Source organism: Microcaecilia unicolor, chromosome 2, assembly GCF_901765095.1.
Source record: "Microcaecilia unicolor chromosome 2, aMicUni1.1, whole genome shotgun sequence".
Taxonomy (NCBI): Eukaryota; Metazoa; Chordata; class Amphibia; order Gymnophiona; family Siphonopidae; genus Microcaecilia; species Microcaecilia unicolor.
Window position 1 is genome coordinate 507,447,537 of NC_044032.1, and position 21,300 is coordinate 507,468,836.

A 21,300-nucleotide genomic window follows, 5' to 3' on the forward strand; every position below is an offset into this window, starting at 1 on the left:
TCCATTCCTCCAGCTTCGCCAGGTCCTTCCTCATGTCATCCACCCTGTTGCAGAGTTTAGTATCATCCACAAAGAGACAAACCTTACCAGACAGCCCTTCCACAATATCGCTCACAAAGACATTAAAAAGAGACGGCGCTAGGACCGATCCCTGTGGTACTCCACTGACGACATCCTTTTCTTCAGAGCAAGCTCCATTTACCACTATCCTCTGTCTCCTTCCATTCAACCAATTTTTAACCCAATCAGTTACTCTAGGTCCCATATCAAGGGCACTTAATTTATTTATCAGTCGCTTGTGCGGAACCGTGTATAATGTGACAAACAGTTGGACATGGGAGAGGTGCTTGATGTGGTATAATCCAAGTATACCACATCAAGCACCCCTCCCATGTCCAACTGTTTGTCACCCAGTCGAAGAAGACAGCTAGATTTGTCTGACACGACCTGCCACTAGTGAAGCCATGCTGCCTCGGGTCTTGTGTTCCATTTAGTTCAAGAAATCTCACAATCTTCCTCTTTAGAAGTGTTTCCATTAGCCTACTCACCACCAAGGTCAGACTTTTAATAGCCTTGTCCTTTTTATTGGATTTACCAAGCTAAAGGAGGCATAGGCTGAAGGCCAGCTTTTGGGCCCCTTCCCCAGGGTCTACCCTGGGCCTCTGAATGTCTAACACCAGCCCTGCTAAAATCTATTGTTTCTTTCTCTGTATCACCACCAAGTTTTGTCCCTTCCTTTCTGAACACACTTCCAAAACCCTTACCCATACTTTCTTCACCTCTCTTTAACACTGCTGCAACGCATTCCTTACAGGTCTCGCACTGCACACTTGTCTCCTCTTCAATATATTCAGATTTCTGCTGTACAAATTATCTTCCACCAATGACACTATTTTTACATAACCTCTCTCTCCTCAAGTCACTATATTGGCTCCCTATCCATTTCCATATAAAGTTCAGACTTATAAGTGCATTCATCAGTATCTCTTTTTTCCCCAACATCCCTCCCTGGGAACTCTGTTCATTGAGTATTTTGCACGTATCTGTGCCCTTCTCCTCTACCGCCAAATCCAAACTCCATTCCTTCCATCTTGCTGTATACAACTGGAACAAACTTTTATTCAATATGTCATGCTGCTTCTGTGGCCCTATTCAAATCCAGGATAAAAGCCTACCTTTTTGAGTCTGTTTTTAACTCTTAACCCAGGGGTACTCAAAGAGGTCCATGGGCCAGTCGGGTTTTCAGGATATCCCTAATTAATATGTATTCAATACATCAATGTTAAACTAATTTATTTATTACAAAATATTTATTAACAAAAACTTTTCTTCATACAAACACATCAAATCTCCAACAAACCCACTAATTCATCCAGTCCAACCACAGTTAGTTCTCCTTATAATGTCCAAAGTCACAAATGATCAAATCGATCAACAACTTTCATAAAATTAAAAGTTGACAATAGTCCAACTGCTGTCAGTTCTCCTGATATTGTCCAAAGTCAAAAATGACCCAATCGGTCAAACAAAGTTCATAGGATGAAAACCGCAATGCTCCAAGATGTGCTATCAGTGCGTGCAAATTAAATATGCCAATACTTCCACTGGTAAATCCAATGTTAAACTTTATCCAATATCCAACCTTCACAGTTCATAATTATCCATGGAGATCATCCGATGTTTGCTGATTTCCTCGTTCGTCACTTACTTCAAACAGGTCCTGGTCTCAACACAGATGGCGTTTCCTTTTTACTTCATCAGGAGACCTTACACAAACAACATCTCACATTAATCTCATACTTCTAAATTCAACACTCATCCTATTATTATTCAAATGTATCTTTTTTTAATTACATTTACCAGCTCTGGTGCACCAAGGACTACTTCCACATCCGGTACAACAGGCTACGCAAGTCGCATAGTTCCACACAACACTTACTTACTCCTTTATACTGCTATTAATAGAGACCAATCCACTTCCTTATTAAGACCATATGGCTCCACAGTCTTCCAATTATAAATCATACGTTGTTCTCTACGAACCAGTTCCCTCTCAGGGTTTCCCACTCCACCTTGCAACTGAAATAGAACTACAAACTTCAAATCAGCAATCGTGTGATTCCATTGTAGCCAATGACTCACAAGCGGAGTTTCCACTTTATTTAACCTAATGTTGCTAAGATGCTGAGCTATACGCATCTTAATTCTATGCATAGTTTCACCAATATACCACAATTGGCATGGGCAACATATACCATAAATTACATTCTGAGGGTTACACTCTGTCCTAGTTCTTAAATAAAAGTATTTCCCCACAGATGGAACCCACACTCAATCAGTACACATAGCATGCTTACAATAAACACACGTATTACACTGTGTATGTCCATTTAGCATCCCCCGCTCTTGCTGTATCATCAGTCTTTCCTTAGACAATAACTCTCCAATATTCCGATCTCGCATACATGAAAATCGTGGCTTGTTATTTAACGCTGGATGCAACGATAACACTGACCAATGTTTCATTAAAATATCTTGTATCAACCCTGTTTGCTTGTAAAATGGGAGTGTACAATTAATATGCCCATCTTGATCTTCCCTGCTGCCCTTCGGAATATCCAACCAACAGGGATGTGCATATTTGGCATGTTTATAAGCCTTGCTGATCGCTTGTGGGGGATACCCACGCTTTTGAAACCTATCTGCCAACAACTTAGCTTGTTGATTATATCCCTCTTGACTAGAACTCAGCCTCTTAACTCTTAAAAATTGGCCAATAGGTATACTCTCTTTTAGCCTGCGGGGGTGATGGCTGTTAAAGTGAAGCAAGGTATTTCTATCTATGGGCTTACGATAGACCCCTGTCACAAACTGCCCATCATTATAAGTTATATCAATATCCAGAAATTGAACCGATAAACCTAATGCTTGTTTGACAAATTGAATACTTCCATCACAACTATTTAAATACCTAACAAAACTGTCCGCTTCATTCTCTGATGCGGACCAAATGATGAAAATATCATCAATATACCTCTTCCAGGCTATGATGTTATTTTGAAAATGGTCAGCAGGATATACAAACTGATCCTCATATTCCGCCATAAAGAGGCAAACTGCACGCACTGATAGCACATCTTGGAGCGTTGCGGTTTTCATCCTATGAAATTTGTTTGACCGATTGGGTCATTTTTGACTTTGGACAATATCAGAAGAACTGACTGCAGTTGGACTATTGTCAACTTTTTATTTTATGAAAGTTGTTTGATCGATTTGATCATTTGTGACTTTGGACATTATAAGGAGAACTAACTGTGGTTGGACTGGATGAATTAGTGGGTTTGTTGGAGATTTGATGTGTTTGTATGAAGAAAAGTTTTTGTTAATAAATATTTTGTATAAAATAAATTAGTTTAACATTGATGTATTGAATGCAGATTAACTAATTGGAAGAAGGATTTATCCCTTGTAATTGTATTAGGATAATTAATATGTATGAGAGAGATTTGCATATAATGGAGTTAAGGAGCATGCAAATCTCTACTACTACTACTACTATTTAGCATTTCTATAGCGCTACAAGGCATACGCAGCGCTGTACAAACATAGAAGAAAGACAGTCCCTGCTCAAAGAGCTTACAATCTAATAGACAAAAAATAAATAAAGTAAGCAAATCAAATCAATTAATGTGAACGGGAAGGAAGAGAGGAGGGTAGGTGGAGGCGAGTGGTTACAAGTGGTTACGAGTCAAAAGCAATGTTAAAGAGGTGGGTTTTCAGTCTAGATTTAAAGGTGGCCAAGGATGGGGCAAGACGTAGGGGCTCAGGAAGTTTATTCCAGGCGTAGGGTGCAGCGAGACAGAAGGCGCGAAGTCTGGAGTTGGCAGTAGTGGAGAAGGGAACAGATAAGAAGGATTTATCCATGGAGCGGAGTGCACGGGAAGGGGTGTAGGGAAGGACGAGTGTGGAGAGATACTGGGGAGCAGCAGAGTGAATACATTTATAGGTTAGTAGAAGAAGTTTGAACAGGATGCGAAAACGGATAGGGAGCCAGTGAAGGGTCTTGAGGAGAGGGGTAGTATGAGTAAAGCGACCCTGGCGGAAGATGAGACGGGCAGCAGAGTTTTGAACCGACTGGAGAGGGGAGAGGTGACTAAGTGGGAGGCCAGCAAGAAGCAGATTGCAGTAGTCTAAACGAGAGGTGACAAGGGTGTGGATGAGGGTTTTGGTAGAGTGCTCGGAAAGAAAGGGGCGGATTTTACGGATGCTGTAAAGAAAGAAACGACAGGTCTTGGCGGTCTGCTGGATATGAGCAGAGAAGGAGAGAGAAGAGTCAAAGATGACCCCAAGGTTTCGAGCTGAGGAGACAGGGAGAATGAGAGAGCCATCAACAGAAATAGAAAACGGGGGGAGCGGGGAGGTGGGTTTGGGGGGGAAAATGAGAAGCTCGGTTTTGGTCATATTTAATTTCAGGTGGCGTTGAGACATCCAGGCAGCAATGTCAGACAAGCACGCTGAAACTTTGGTTTGGATGCAAGGTGAGATCAGGGGTAGAAAGGTAGATTTGGGAGTCATCAGCATAGAGGTGGTAGGAAAAGCCATGGGATGAGATTAATGAACCAAGGGAAGAAGTGTAGATAGAAAAGAGGAGGGGACCAAGAACAGAACCCTGAGGTACGCCGACAGGCAGAGGGATAGAAGTAGAAGAGGATCCACCAGAGTGAACACTAAAGGTGCGGAGGGAGAGGTAGGAAGAGAACCAGGAAAGGACAGAGCCCTGGAATCCAAGTGAGGACAGGGTATCGAGAAGTATGCTGTGATCGACAGTGTCAAAAGCAGCGGAAAGATCAAGAAGAATGAGGATGGAATATTGACCTCTGGATTTAGCCAGTAATAGGTCATTGGAGACTTTAGTAAGCGCAGTTTCGGTTGAGTGGAGAGGGCGAAAACCAGATTGTAATGGGTCAAGAATAGCATGTGAGGAGAGAAAATCAAGGCAGCGGCGGTGAACAGCACGCTCAAGTAATTTGGAGAGAAAAGGAAGGAGGGAGATGGGTCAGTAATTAGAGGGACAAGTAGGGTCAAGTGAAGGCTTCTTAAGGAGAGGTGTGACCACAGCATGTTTAAAGGCAGCAGGGACAGTCGCAGTGGAAAGTGAGAGGTTGAGAATGTGACAGATAAAAGGAATAAGAGTAGGAGAGATGGCATTAAGAAGGTGGGTGGGAATGGGATCAGAGGAACAGGTGGTACATTTTGAGGAAGAAAGGAGAAGTGTAGTTTCCTCAATAGTAACTTCAGGAAAGGAGGAAAGGGTATGAGGGGAAGGAGAGAGAGGGGAACGGACTAGTGGAGGGAGAGCTGGTGAGGTAGAGAAAGCAAGGTTTATCTTTTGAACCTTGTTGTGAAAGAATTCAGCTAGGGTCTGAGGAGATAATGAAGGGGGAGTTGGGGGAGGGGGCACCTTGAGGAGAGAGTTCAATGTGGTGAAGAGAAGTCGAGGATTAGAGCCAAGAGAGTTGGTCAGTTGGATATAATAATCCTGTTTGGCACGTAAAAGAGCAGATTGGAAGGAGGTCAGCATGAACTTAAAGTGTAAGAAATCAGCAAGGGCCCGAGATTTCCGCCAGAGGCGTTCGGCGGAGCGGGTACAGGAACGTAGGTAGCGGATATTAGAAGTCAGCCAGGGTTGGGGTTTTGTACGCCTTACAGGGCGGGTCATCAAAGGTGCAAGAGTGTCTAAGGCAGAGGATAGAGTATTGTTGTAAGAAGAAACAGCCTCGTTGACAGACGTGGATGGTGCCACAGTAGAGAGGAGGTTTGAAACATGGGAGGATAGAGATGAAGGGTCAATGTCGTGAAGATTCCTAGATAAATTAGATAGGATAGGACGGGACTGGGAGGGAGGAGATTTAAGTGTGAAAGTTATAAGATGGTGATCAGAGAGGGGAAGATCGGAGGCAAGGAAACTAGAGGGTGAACAGTTGGAGGAGAAGATGAGATCAAGACAGTGACCATTTTGATGAGTGGGGAGGTGGAGCATAGTTGGAGATTAAAGGACGACGTTAAAGCGAGTAACTTGGAAATATAAGAGTTGGAAGGATCATTAGCAGGAATATTAAAGTCACCAAGGATGAGAGAGGGGGAGGAAGGATCATGGAAGAAGGCAAGCCAGGCATCAAAGTCACTGAGAAAGGATGAAAGGGACTTATCAGGGGGACGATAAATGACCGCTATTCGAAGAGGTAGAGGAGAGAAAAGGCGGATAGAGTGGACTTCAAAGGAGGAAAAACAGTGAGATTGAGGTGGAAGAAGGGGTTGAAATCTGGAGGAGGGAGAGAGAAGTAGTCCAACACCGCCCCCACGGCCAGCAGGGCGAGGAATATGTGAAAATAGATAACCGCCATGGCACAGGGCTGCGACTGAAGCAGAGTCATCAGGGCAGAGCCAGGTTTCTGTTATGGCGAGCAGATGGAGGTGACGCGAGATAAAGAGGTCCTGGATATAGGGGAGTTTGTTACAGATAGAGCGGGCATTCCATAGGGCGCAAGAGAAGGGCAGAGAAGAGGAGGGGAGTAGAGGAATAGAGATGAGGTTAGAGAGGTCACGGTGAGATCTGTAGAGTTTGGATAATAGTTGGTGAGGAGGGCCAGGATTGGGATTGATGTCACCAGCTGAGAGTAAGAGAAGGAGTAAAAGAGAGCGGAGGAGAGTAGGAGAGGTGTGGCCACGAAGGCGTCGAAGGCGAGAGGTATTTAGGTGGAATGGGGAAGGCAAAATGGAGGGAAGAAAGAGACGGAGATTAAAAGCCAAGAGGGAGGAAGAGGGTAGGAGAGAAGGTGAGGTGATGAAGTCAATGGATGGGAAGTGAGTTCCTGTAGCGGAGAGAGGTATGGGGTGAGGGAAAAGATTAGGAAGGGACAGAGCTAGGAAGAGAATGTGAATAGGGGCCATAAACGATTAAGGTACTTTAGCAACTGGAAAAAGATTAGATACAAAGAGAAAAATGCCCCGCGCACCGTTAGGCGCGCAGCACCTAGAGCGGAGGCCCTGAGTGGATCGGGGTGGACCTGGGTGTCACCCCGGAGAAGGCTGTAAGGATATGCAGATGAGCTGCAAGTCCTCCACAGCACCTGAAAGGCAGCCGGTGGTAGAGGTGGGTACCTCTCAGCTGAGGAAAGGCTTACCAGGGGTTAGGCCGAAGCCAGCATTCCTCCCCCTGAGGGTCGCCTGATCCTAGCCAAAAAGCACCTGGGAACTCTGGGCACTTGGAGAGAAGGCCCTGGGAAGATCGGGGTGGAACTGGAGTCACCCCGGATACAGCTATGAGGAAATGCAGAAGGGCTGCAAGTCCTCCACAGCACCTGGTGGGAGCGCTGGGCACCTAGAGCGGAGGCCCTGAGTGGATCGGGGTGGACCTGGGTGTCACCCCGGAGAAGACTGTAAGGATATGCAGATGAGCTGCAAGTCCTCCACAGCACCTGAAAGGCAGCCGGTGGTAGAGGTGGGTACCTCTCAGCTGAGGAAAGGCTTACCAGGGGTTAGGCCGAAGCCAGCATTCCTCCCCCTGAGGGTCGCCTGATCTCTCATGCATATGTGGATCCCCCAGGACAGGTTTGAGTACCCCTGTCTTAACCCATTCTTTGCCTGTTTAATGCTCATGTTTTACTCATACCCATAATAAATGAAATTCTATAATGTCTTATTTGTCCATCTTAGACTGTAAGCTCTATCAAGCAGGGACCGTCTCTTATGCTTTTTGTGTACAGCATTATGTATAGTAGCACTATAGAAAGGACAAGTGGAAGTAGTAGCAGTGATTGTGTGCATATGTGTTAATGCTGGTATGTCTGTGTGTGCCTGTGTGTGCTTACCTATGTTCCTTTACAGAATAAGCTCTACTAGGCACCCCGTTATAAAATTACTCTGCATGCCAATAAATTAGGCTCCTAAATCTAGGCAAATAAATGTCAGACCTAAATTTATAAGCATAACCTTTAAGTTCATCAATTAAGATGAACTTTCAGTTGAAAACTTAGGGGTCATTTTACTAAGTGATGGTACGCACCTCTGCATGCACCAAAATTCACCACTGTGGAGTGCACCCAGGCACCCTGTGGTAGTTCAGGCATCTGTGCATTTTTCTCCAGCACTGGGTGCATGTTTGGGGATGGAGAGTAAGCGTGCCCAGCTCTAATCAGTTAGTGCAGCTACATTGTTGCACGCCAACCAGTTAGCGCATAGTAAGGGCTAACACGATAATGGCCATGCACTAATTTGGAAATTAATGCCTGGCCATTAATGGGAAAAATTGAAATACGGCCATTTTACAGCCACACTAAAAGTGGCCTCAGCATGCAGGGAAACTCATGCGCTAATCATGGCACATGGCTCCTTTTAGCACAGCTTAGTTAAAGGGCCCCTAAGGCTCCTAAGTTTGATTGAAAATACCCATGTACTGTAGGTCAAAACTTTCAGAGCCAACTTAGCAGCATAAATTTCGTAGCCCAAATATTTTTTGCATATTGGACCCAATGTCTCCGTGCTATGTAGTCTACAGTTCAAAAAAAGGATGCAATTCAGAATTCCATGAAAAATTCTTTAAGGAAAATAAACACCTCTAAAACATATACCTATACTATCTAAGATTTCACAAGAGAAGATACCAGCAAGGTGTCATAGATGAACCCACAGTCAGGCAGGCATCCGAAAAAAGATGAATTATGAGGGTTCATTAAAAAATCTCTCTCACAGCTAATCGTCATGGAAAAGTTTTCCAGGACATTGCTCTGAACCGCAGAACTCTGCGTCTCATAATAAGAAACTGCTCCCTTTTCTCATGTCACCTTAGAAACATCAGGAAAACCTCTTATTTTTGAATTTAAAAAAACAATTCATCCCTCTTCTTCAAAAATAGCATAAGGATTCGGTCCCAAAAAGTGTCATGCATAAAATCCATGCAACTACACCACCATATTGATGTCATCATCGTGAGGGGATACTTTCATTTAGTCTCACGAGATTAAGAGCTTATTTGAATGGATGATGTCATCGGAAACACCGAGTCGCCATTTTGGAAAGCCACAATAATCATTGTGGGGTTGAAATGCCTGGTGAGTTTCGGGATTGTTTTTTGTGAATGTTTTCAGTTGTGATTCTGTTTTCTGAAATCATTTTTGTTTCTTTGCACTGTTAGTCCCCTGAAGTAGCTTGGGGAGGGATAAAACAAGGTGTCCTTGTTGGGATCTCCGAACGAGTGGTGGCGAGTTGGTATGGTGTGAAACTCTTTAAAATACCGGCATAACCTCACAGCAGTGCTGGATTTTCAACGAGTTCTTTGGATAATAGATATGTATTGTTTGACAAAGTTAAATGCCATTTTCAATATATATCGATAAACTGAGCAAGTGCAAAAATCACTGTCTCATATTAAAAACTTTATAAAAATTTAAAAAATAATTTGAGGTACTTTTGGACTATGGAGTTTTTTAAGGATCTATGATGGTTGAAAACGTGGAACTGGGATATATTATGATTCCATGGAATGCAGAGGTCCTTTTTCTCCACAATTGTTGTATGTGATGATAATTCAGAGACATTAAGGTGGCTCATTTGAATAACTGGTATCTCTCCCATATCTTCCACTGTGAAAAACAAAGCATAGAATTCATGTAATCTCTCCACTATGGCCTTGTCTTCCCTGAGTGCCTCTTTTACCCCACAGTCATCTAGCAGTCCAACTGATTCTTTAACCGGCTTCTTCTAACATACCTATTAAAAGATTTTATTATGTGATTTTGCCTCAATGCAATCTTCTTTTCAAACTCTCACTTTGCCTTCCTCATCAGCGCTTTGCATTTGACTTGCCATTCCTTATGCTGTTCCCTATTATTTTCAATCAGATCTTTCTCCCACTTTCTGAAGGACTTTCTTTTAGCTCTAATAGCTTCCTTCATCTCATTTTTTAACCATGCCGGCTATCATTTGGCCTTCCTCCCTCCTTTTTTAATACATGGAATATATTTGGTCTAGGCTTTCAGGATGGTATTTTTGAATAGCATCCACATCTGATATAAATTTTTGATCTTTGCAGCTGCTCCTCTAAGTTTTGTTGTTGTTGTTTTTTGTTTGTTTGTTTGATTGTTTTGACCATTCCCCTCATTTTATCCTAGTCTCCTTTTTGAAAGTTAAATGCTAACATATAGGATTTCCTGTGTGTACTTACTCCAGAGATTACATCAAATCTGATCATGTTATGATCACTGTTATCAAGTTGCCCCAGCACCATTACCTCCTGCACCAGATCATGTGCTCCACTAAGGACTAGGTCTAGAATCGTTCCCCCTCATGTTGCTTCCTAAACCAGCTGCTCCATAAAGCAGTCATTGATTTAATCAAGGAATTTTACCTCCCTAGCATGCCCTGATGTTACATTTACCCAGTCAATAAAGAGGTAATTGAAATCACCTATTATTATCATTGCGTTCTCCAGTTTGTTAGCCTCCCTAATTCCTGATAATATTTCTACATCTGTCTGTTCATTCTGGCCAAGCGGACAGTGGTACACTCCAATCACTATCTTTTTCCCCTTTACACATGGAATTTCTATCCATAGGGTTTTCAAGATGCGTTTTGTGTCCTGCAGAATTCAAGGCCCTCCTTAACATATAATACTACCCCTCCACCAATTCGATCCACCCTATCACTGCAATGTAATTTTTACCCTGGGGCGACAGTGTCACATTATCTTCTTTCCACCAGGTCTCAGAGATTCCTATTATATCTATAGAATATGCTGTCTACCCAGACATATATGGGGACTAGGTTCAGCAAATATCTCCCAAATTTGAGTACCAAAAAAATCTGTATGGAGCGCTATTCTATAAACAATGCTCTGAGTTGTGCACCATTTATAGAATAGTGCTTAGAGCCAATTTCCACATCGAACTTTGGGTGCAAGGATTTAAGCCAACTGAAACCTGGTGTGAATCCAGGCACATAAGTTAGTCATGGATTCATGGTATTCAGTAATACTACGTGAATCTTTAGTGAATGCCCCTAACACGCCCATGCCCCCTTTTGAGTTACACACTAAATGATTAGTACCTGGATCTTTATAGAATAGCACTTAGCAAAATACATGTGCAAATCCTTTGAGCCTGCGGTCAGTGGGAAAAGGTGGGATATAAATGTAATAATAAATAAAATAAATAAACAGAGTCAACTTCAATAACTGGTTGTTTGTGCCCAATTATTGCTAGTTCAATTAAGATGCATGTTCAATTTGGATGTGCAATTGTGGGTGCCATATATAGAATCCAGGGAATGGTGCCATATTATAGAATTGCCTCCAAGTGCTTTGATTATTAGCTCACCCATGATTTCAAAGCTGTACCTACTGGTTTCTGTTCATCTCCCATGTCATCTCAAAGCAGAGTAGATGCTGTCCTAATCTGAACACAGGATTTTTCTCCTGCCACAACAACCCTACCACTGTCAGTTGGTAGCATTCCGTGAAGAGAATTTTCTGATGCTGCTCCTGCCATGGGTCAGAGCAAAGGAATCTGAAGCTCCAGGCTCAGTGATATTCTCAGTTTTGTGAAACAATCCTTTCCAAGGGAACTGCCATAGAAGCTATTTGACCTGGATTTGTCTATGTAAAAAATGAGTCAGACCCAAAAGATTTTTCTCAGGGTCCTTGGAGAAAACCCTGGTCTTCCCTTTCCTCTTAGCTATGAGGATCTACAAGAGAACAGAAAAAAAAGATACAATAGGTCTGATGACTCTAGACTGGGTAAGATAGCTAATCTGGCAGTGTTGTAGATTTGAGTCTTTCAAGACATGAGTAGAAAATGCCAACTGCTATGGCTGAAAAATTACTTTGCTGATCTTCTAAGTCCTAGAATGAATTTAAGTTTGTAAAACTGAATTGCATCAAGTTCAGTGCATGTCAGAAGTGAACAAAAGGGGATTCCAAAAAAAAATTCAATAAGCTTTAAATCAGGCTGGTTCAAGTTCAGCCTTAAAAGGATCACATATCCCAATATTATAACCATCACCACAGTAGCACTGTTGTGACTTCAATGGCAGAACATGCAGACCCCATAGTATTTTAAATCAATTGTAAGATTTACCAAGCTGTTAGCAAAAACCAACAAAAAATCCATTTTGACTGACAAATCCACCCTTAACACACCCTCCATGCCCCAATAAAAAAAAAATGTGAGTGAGTTTTAAAACATTCCCTTGAAAGTCAACAACATTTACAATGTCAAAAATCATTAATCATGTTGACAGCAACCAGTGTTTTACATGTTTCCTCTTTTAACTTCAACTTGTGGGTGATTTCTCTCCTACCAGGTTTCCTGCAGCTTTATTTTAAAGGGTTCCTTGTGAATTGCTTTTTGCAGTCAGTCTAAAGCCTTCAGGGTTTATGAAGTACAACAGAAAGCAGAGCCTGTCTTTCATATTAACCTCAGACGGGGATTAAAGCAAAGCCTCAGCTGGGCACATCACAAAATACTGCTGCTGCCTGTATACACTGTGGTTGTGGCACACTGAAGAGTTAGAAGGTTAACCACAAATTCTTCAAGATGAACAACCTGGATAATGAGAGAAACAAATAAACATCAAGACTGACTAACTGAACGATGGTTCCAACTGTTCAGTCTTCAAAAGCACATATTATTTGTTGATAGCTCTAGCAAGTACATTTTAAGCAGAAGAGCAGTTTTTAGGCATTTTAAGATGCCCATCTACTTTGAAAATGAGCACCATAGTGAGCCAAAAGTTAGACGACAGAAGTTAAGAACCAAAACAGGGATGAAACAGCAGTTACATGCCTAAGTGCATTTAGGTGCTAGTCTAGCTGTACTAGATGTACACAGTGCTGTACACTAAACATGTATGAGACAGTCCCTTCTCAACTGAGCTTACAATCTAATCTTCTGTAACTTAGAACCTAACAGGCTTATTTTCGAAAGAGAAGGGCGCCCATCTTCTGACACAAATCGGGAGATGGGCGTCCTTCTCTCAGGGTCGCCCAAATCGGCATAATCAAAAGCCGATTTTGGGCACCCTCAACTGCTTTCCGTCGCGGGGACAACCAAAGTTCATAGGGGCGTGTTGGCAGCGTAGCGAAGGTGGGACTGGGGCGTGCACCAGGAAAACTTGGGCGCCCCATTCAATTATGCCTCTCTATGTGTTCTAAGCATGTAACTTCAAGGAGGGTGTTCATATGGGAGAGTCATTCTGACTACTTACTTTATTGAATAATGCTAGTTAGATGTCTAACTGCTGCATTTAGGCACACACAGTTACACCTGCCTTGAAGCAGACATAAGTGGCCATGCCTAGATTTAGTCACTTAATTGCTGGCTTATACTAGTATTCTATAATGCATTAGGCACACACATTTGCCATTACAGAACACTAGCTTAGCACCTAGACTTTGGGTGCCTAACTTTAGCATCCTTTATAGAACTGATACACACACACACACACACATATATATATACAGACGCTAGAAAGTTTAATCCTGTGATTTCAACAGGTAAAACCTTATCATCCACAAGGCTTGCCAATGCAGTAAGAAGTTGTATGGTTATTAACCTGGCAATTTGTCCCTACATTCCTGCCCAGAATACTTCATTAAAGGGGTATTTTACTGAGCCATGATAGCAGGGAGTTCAGACAGTTTTAATTGTCTTGCGCTAGCTAAAGGCAGTTATAACAATGATTGCATTTCTCTGACCTGAATCAAATTTTTATTTTTTTATTATTTTAGAATTGTATTATAGTTGTAATGTCTATTTGTTTTAATGATGTTTGTGATTATGGTTTGTTTGTTTTTATTGTAACCCACTCAGATGTTACAAGGTGTGGGCTATAAATTTTGTTAAAGAAGTTATATGGGCATCTCTAGCGTTTAGTGCATTCTTATTTTTAGCATGTGCCAAAAATACTACCGCAGCTTAGTAAAAGACACTATTAAAGAGGAAGACTGCAATCCCAAGCTGCAAATAGAGTTGGTCACACGGAAGTAGATGAGGTAAAAGGAGAAGGTGCATTTGGTGATCACTAACCAGGTACATAGGAAAATAGATTGTGAATGGGAAACATGAGTGTGCATTGGATGGAGTTTGTGTAATATGTGATCACTGGTTTAGTGATGCTCTTATTCTTTCACTCATTCAATGACAGGATTGGAATAATATGGAAGGAAGAGTGACTTACAGTATGTATTCACAGGGAGAAAAGAGATACTGTGCAATTGTAATGGAACTATTTCTCAAGTTTTGGGGGATGGGCATGCGCACAGTTGGAAAAGTCAGATATCCAAGCCAATGGCAATGTTTATACAGGACCGAATGGGAAAACATTTTTCCAGATTGGCACTTTGAAAAGAGTAAAGCCACGAGTGTTGAGTCTGGTAATAGATGATCCTCTGCATTTGCAGGAATCCTCTATGGTGTTTCTTTTGTATGAAACCCTAAAGTTTCCTTTTACGGAATTGAAATATCAGATTACTAATTTTCTTTTTGTGAAAGGATGATGATTTTTTTAATGATAAATGCTAGCAATAACTCATTCCAATTACTAGCTGGACTACTTCACTATGAGGGTAAGTGTGTTACAGCCTATTGTATGCATCAAATAAGCAAATGTTACATCAATTGTCAAAGAGAAGTAGATACATATATACCCACTACCTGTGAAACCTATCCCACAGAATCTACACATATTTACACCCATTTAGTAAGCACAAATGTTTATAGAAAACGTATTCATCTAAAAGTACTGTTTCTAATTAAGTCCAAATCCTAATCCCACTCCTTGAAATGCCTCAGATCACTATGATTAGAGTATTAACATTCATAATTTTACATGCAGAAAATTCAGACAACTTTATAATAATTCATGAAGACACATAAGGTACTGATGTATGCATTTGCATATGGGTAGCTTTGAAAACCATCCCCTATGGGGTAATTCTATAAAGTACGTGCATAAATCATTAGAATAGTGACATATACATATGTACATGTGCACATCTGCGTGTAAATACCACAATTCCTCCTAGACATAGAGCAATTTGGACCCCACACAGTGTTGCTAAGGTGTCTCAGGCTTGTTCAAATAAATATTGACCTTAAGTGAAGTAGGTACGTTACCACATATGCTTTATTTTTGTCCAAAACATCAGGTTTTTTTGGAGGTGGGGTGTGGGCTAAAATCAGTGGGATACTAAATGTTCAGGAGGCTTTTTCCTTTGAAATACTTATTTGGCAGGCAGTAGCCCTTATTGATGGTTTGTCCAATATTAATGGTTTTATATTTGAGATATGCATATATACACACATGCACACTTTTTTCTAATAACATTAACCTGCTTATAATCGAACGAAAAAAACGCCCAAGAGCCGACCTAAATCGGGAGATGGACGTTAATCTCACAAAAACGAGTAAATCCATATAATCGAAAGCAATGTTTCAGTGCGTCCGTGTCGCTCGTACGTGGACGTAAAAACGCCCAAATAAGAGGCGTGTCGGGGGCGTGTTAGGGGCGGTGATACGACGTGGACGGGTACAACGTATAACGAATAGCGAAATGGCTCTGGTTGAGCAGGAAGATGGGCGTAATATGATGGACCCGAAATAAAAGCGACCAGAGCAAGGGGGAAAGCGTCTTGAGACCCATTAGCGATTGTGTGTAGTTGGAGAGTGGCGATATTGTTGGTGGAAGAGCGGAAGTGGTGGTTGCAGAGAGAAAGCTGAGCGTGTTGAGTACCTGTGACGGTCGTCTGTGTGCCCTGCCTCTTTTTGTGTCATACCCTTTCACCGTTCCTTACTCCTACTCCTTTGCTCCATCGCCCCCTTCCCCTCCCCCTATCCCTCCCCATTCACTCTTCCCACGTGTATACTCTATTCCCTGACCTCCGTTTGTCTCTGTGTGCCTGTACTGTTTGGCGAGTGAGTGGCCAGAGGGCGTGGTGGCTGGAAGTGACAGATCTGTGTGTGTTGCTGTTTGTTTGACTACTAGTCCTAATACTTGCACTGGTGGTGGGGATATGGATGCACTTAATGCACTTGTGGCATGCATGCTACACGAAGAGGCCACCCACCGCAGGAGGTATTCACGGCCCCGAGTGTTTAGGCCCCGCGCCACCTTCCTACAACTCACTGACCAGCAGTGTCTAACAAGGTTCAGGTTTGATAGGGCCACCATTCGTCAGCTGTGTGAGCAGCTGACACCCCTCCTTCAGCCCCAGACACGTAGGAATAACCCCATCCCTGCCCACCTCAAAATCACTTCCGCTCTCTCTGTCCTGGCCACTGGCAGTTTTCAATCTGTATTAGCTGCTAACACAGGCCTCACCCAGGCTTCTATTTCACACTGTCTCACCCAGTTCCTGGATGCCTTCATAACTCACACCTCACACTACATCACTTTCCCCACCACCCCCCAGGCCCTGTACAACAACATGGCCGCCTTCTATGCTGTTGCTAGATTCCCCTCGGTCATCGGTGTGATAGACTGCACACACGTAGCCCTCAGACCCCCCCGGGCACACGAAGCCACCTACAGAAATAGGAAGGCATTTCATTCTATGAACATGCAAGTTGTATGTGATGCCCAGGGGGAGATATTAGACGTGTGTGCCAGGTACCCCGGCTCCAGCCACGATGCCTACATCCTACAGCACTCGGGCATCTTCCGCAGGTTCGAGCGAGGGGAGTTCATTGGTGGATGGCTACTAGGTAAGTGCAACATGCATGTACCACCCATACTAGACCTCCTCCACTGGGCAACCCTCCGCCCTGGCTTCCTCCACCACAACCCACTATCCAAATCCCCCCCGCCCCCCCTGTACCTGCTCCAAGCGATACACACTCATCTATCTCATTCTGCTTTTCTGCAAAGGTGACCGAGGCTACCCGCAGAGGACATGGCTCATGACCCCCCTGATCCACCCACAACCAGGGGCAGAAGAAACCTACAACAGGAAACATCGCAGCACCCGGGGGATCATTGAGCGCACCTTTGGTTTATTGAAAAACCGCTTCCGCTGTCTGGACCGGTCTGGAGGAGAGCTGCTCTACAGTCCAGAAAAGGTGGCCAAGATCTTTGTGGCGTGCTGTATGTTACACAATTTGGCCCAGCGCAGAGGACAGCCTCTCCCAGAGGAGCCACAGCCACCACCAGAAGAGGCCCCAGATGAGCTGGAAGAGGAGCCCCCTCCACCCCCAGCCCACAGAGCAGAGCTCAATGCCTACCAGCTTGGCGTAAGAGCAAGACAAAGACTCATTGAAACAAGTTTTAGGTGAATGTAAGTGAACATTTATTTTTACATACAGTGCATATGTGTTTGGTCAACCCCACCACCACCACCACCACCACCCCCCTCCCACACCCACCCCCCTCCCACCAACCCTCACCCTACAGCATGTCCCATCATTTTCCCCTTCCCTTCCCCCGTCCCCTCCTACCCCTCCCACGCCCTTCCTTTGCAGCTGGTGCTGCATGGGAAGTCTCTTCTGAGCTGCTGCTCCCAGTGTCCTCCTCCCTATCCCCACGGCAGCCTGCGGCTTCGGCTGCACCGTGGAAATCGGGCCACCTTCTTGCTTCTAGTGGTCTGGCCACAGGACCCAGAATGGGAGCAGAATTCGCGGGTGCTGCAGGAGTGGGTGCGGAGGCTGAGGAGCGCAATGCCCACCTCTTAGCTGGTGGTTGCTGGTGGTCAGTGGAGGAGGATGTTGATGGCAGGGGCTGCTCCAGCAGCACGGGGGCTGGAGTAGGCGCGGTGCCCTGAGGGCGCAGGTGTTGGATGCTCTGCTCCAGCCGTCTCAGTTGCTGGAGCACCTCCTGGTGGCCTTCACGGTGCGCCTGGAGGAGTTCCTGGTGTGCTCGCTGCTGTGCCTCCAGTGCTTGGCGCTGCAGCTCCAGTTTCTGCTGGCGGTACTCCTCCAAGCGCACGTTGTGGCGGAGTAGCTCCGTGGCCAGCCGCAGGAGTTGCCTCCTTTGGCCGGATGGCCTCTGGCGGGGAGCTGGGCCCTCCTCCTCCTCAACAAAGTCCTCCGGTGCTGGAGGTGCGGCCTCTGCTGGTGCAGGTGGTGGTGGTGGTGGCAGAGGCTGGACAGCTGGTGCAGGTGGTGGCAGAGGCTGGACAGCTGGTGCAGGTGGTGGTGGTGGTGGCAGAGGCTGGACAGCTGGTGGTGGTAGAGGCTGGACAGCTGGTGCAGGTGGTGGTGGACGCGGAGGATGCACAGCTGGTGCAGGTGGTAGAGGCTGGACAGCTGGTGCAGGTGGTGGTGGATGCGGAGGATGCACAGCTGGTGCAGGTGGTGGAGGCTGGACTGCTGGTGCTGCAGGCTGTGGAGGTTGAGGCTGGACGGATGGTGTAGGGCGTTGGCCTTGCAGGCCACTAGGGCCAGCCTCCTCTGAGTCTTCACCTGTATAGCACAAGAGTGAGGAATAGTGTTGGTGCAAATAACCCACTTTTGTCTTTCAGCATTCATATACATTGGTATGTCCCCCAACCTGATGACCCAGCAAAGAGATGGTGAGGAGGAATGGAATTGACACGGGTACGAAAGAGAGAGGCCCGCAGGCAGCTGGGTAGAGGTGGTGGATGAGCAGCCAAGAGAAGGACACCACTCACAACGTTGTGCACAAGCTGTTAGTTGTATAATTGTTAAATTGAACAACATTGCAGCATGTGTTGTGTTACTACTGACTTGCTAAACTGCATAGAACTGCTTTATGACCCCCATTACAGGCTCCTTCAGTTGAATGCATGTGGCCCACACTCAGTAGAGCACAGAGGTCACAGGAGGAACTAGGCACAGTTTGGTAATGGGAAAATAGGAGGGAGTAGTAGGGAAGGACAGCCCCCAGAGTTCTGCCACAGTAGTAACCTACACACACCCATAGGAGCCAACTGGAAAGTAGTATTGGGGGTGCTAAGCCCAGTGACCAACACTCCTCCCTGCACAGCTACATGATCTTTCCTCAATATTGGGGGTGCTCACACACACACACAGCACCCACCCTGTCTGCTTGCTCCTATAACACACATGACCACTACCACTACTCAAATAGAGCTTACAATTAATTCTATAAATATGGGCACACAGGACAAGTAAGAGGAAACCCAATGACAATGGTAGGGATAGGGAGTAAGGGTAGAGAGCTAGTGAGTAGGGGTTACCAGGTCAAAACAGCATCATAAAGGTGGCCTGTTAATATACATAAAGACAGCCAGAGATACTCCCCCCCCCCACCTATCTCCCTCCCTCCTCCTGCCCCCCACTCCTCACCTCCCTCCCCCTGACCCCAACTTCTATAACACAAGTGTACTGCAGCACAACAGATACCCCAACTGCATAATGAAACACCTACCTGAGTCCTCAGCCTGGCCCGAGGTGTCCATGGAGCCAATCCCGTGGATGCCCTCCTGGGGTAGGAGGGAGTACACCATCAGCTCCATGGGTGTAAGGTTGGCAGTGTCATTGCCTGGGGGATTGGCCCCCGCCTTCCTCCGAACATCCCTCCTCAGCTTCCGCCACTTCCTCTTGCAGTCCTCCACGTCTCTCCCAGCATGGAAGACAGCATTCAGGCTGTCCCGTACTGCCTCCCATTCCCGCTGCTTTACTGTTGCTGCCAGCCTCTGCCCTGTGGGAGCAAACAGACTCCGGTGCCGCTGTACAATTTCTTGCACCAGGAGCTCCACCTCTGCCTCGAGAAAATTACCCTTCCGGGTCGGCGGCATGCGTGGTGGCATTGTACCAATGGGATTTTCGAAAATACGGAGTGGGCGTTTATATGGGCGCCAAGAACGCCCATTGAGACGGGGGAATAGGCGATTCTGATATGGGCGTTTCTTTTTCCATTATACACATAATTCCTAAGCGTGCCCAGCTCAGATAGCGATTAGGAACACATGGTTTCGATTATGAGTAGTAAAGTATGGGTGTCTCCACCTGCCTTCCCTTTCTTCATTGCCATTTTACCTGCCATTTCCTGCACTGAGACCTTGCCGGTTGTTCGTAATAATCATTTACAGGGTTTTACCCTCACTTAGCATGCTTGGGTACACCTGTGTATTTAGGGGGGGGGGGAATTATTGTTGGCCCTCAGCCACCACGCCTTCCGTTTCCTCTCTTCCACATCACCTGATGCTCCCTTCCTTTCTCCCATTCTCTCTGCCTGGTTGTAGCAGGCAGTGTGTGGGGGCCACGAATTTGCTACACTCACCCCAAATCATGCACCCCTCGGTAACGGTCATTTCAATCAGGGAGATGTGCAGCTAATGTTCCAGAAGATAAAAGGCGCACTACACAGTCTTGAAACAGACGTTCATGGTAAGCTCTCATTTGTCTGCCACCTCTTCTCTTTGTGCTCATAGTCAAGGAGTGTGCATTCACTGTATGTATGTAGTCTGGAGTCAGATGTTAGGTAGCTCTGTTTTCACCAGGTTCCTGTGCACTGTACTGTGGGGTTGGCAGGTCCTCAGTGGTGTGGGCCAGCTGTTGGAGGTGCTGTATTGGTTCCCGGTAGGTTCCATCTTCCTTGTTTATGTGGTGTACCCCAGTCCCATTTATGAAGTGGCCACCCATTCTCAAGGTCCATAGGCGGGGGAGGGGAGAATGATTAATGCAATGGATGTGTATAGCACATTATGGAACACCTTCCTAAATTGCTCCATAGGTAGTAGGGTAGGGAACATGCACATTACATTGTTTTTAATCGGTAGCCTGGACAAAATGATCGAGGTGGCTACAGGTAGTGCCACTGAGGCCTATGACGTGGTGGTGAGGGAGAGGGGTGTGTGTACAGGTACCAACCCAAAGTAACTGGTGGTGGCTAAAGCCTGGTGGCTGCTGTGGCCTAGTGGTTAGAGCACCAGCCTTATAATCATAAGGTTGCTGGTTCAAATCCCACCTAAGGCAAGTCACTTCAGGGACAAAGTTTGACACAAACCCAGAATACTTGAATGTAACACACCTTGATCAACTACTGGAGAAAGTGTGATCACACCTGCAAATAATGAGCACCATTTTTATTTGTGCCCTTCCCTAACACAAGTATTACATTGCAACTGTGATGAAGTAACCATCCATCTATTGGGTTTCCCATTGTTTCCCTTTGCTCCTCAGCATTATATACCATAGCTGATGTATTCAATGTGAAAATATGAGCCAGCTGTTTGTAGGTCCTTCTTGGGGCCCCCCCCCCCCCACCCCACCAATGTGGCTTGTGGGTAAGGATATGTGTCCATCAGACAGCAAACACTGTGTATG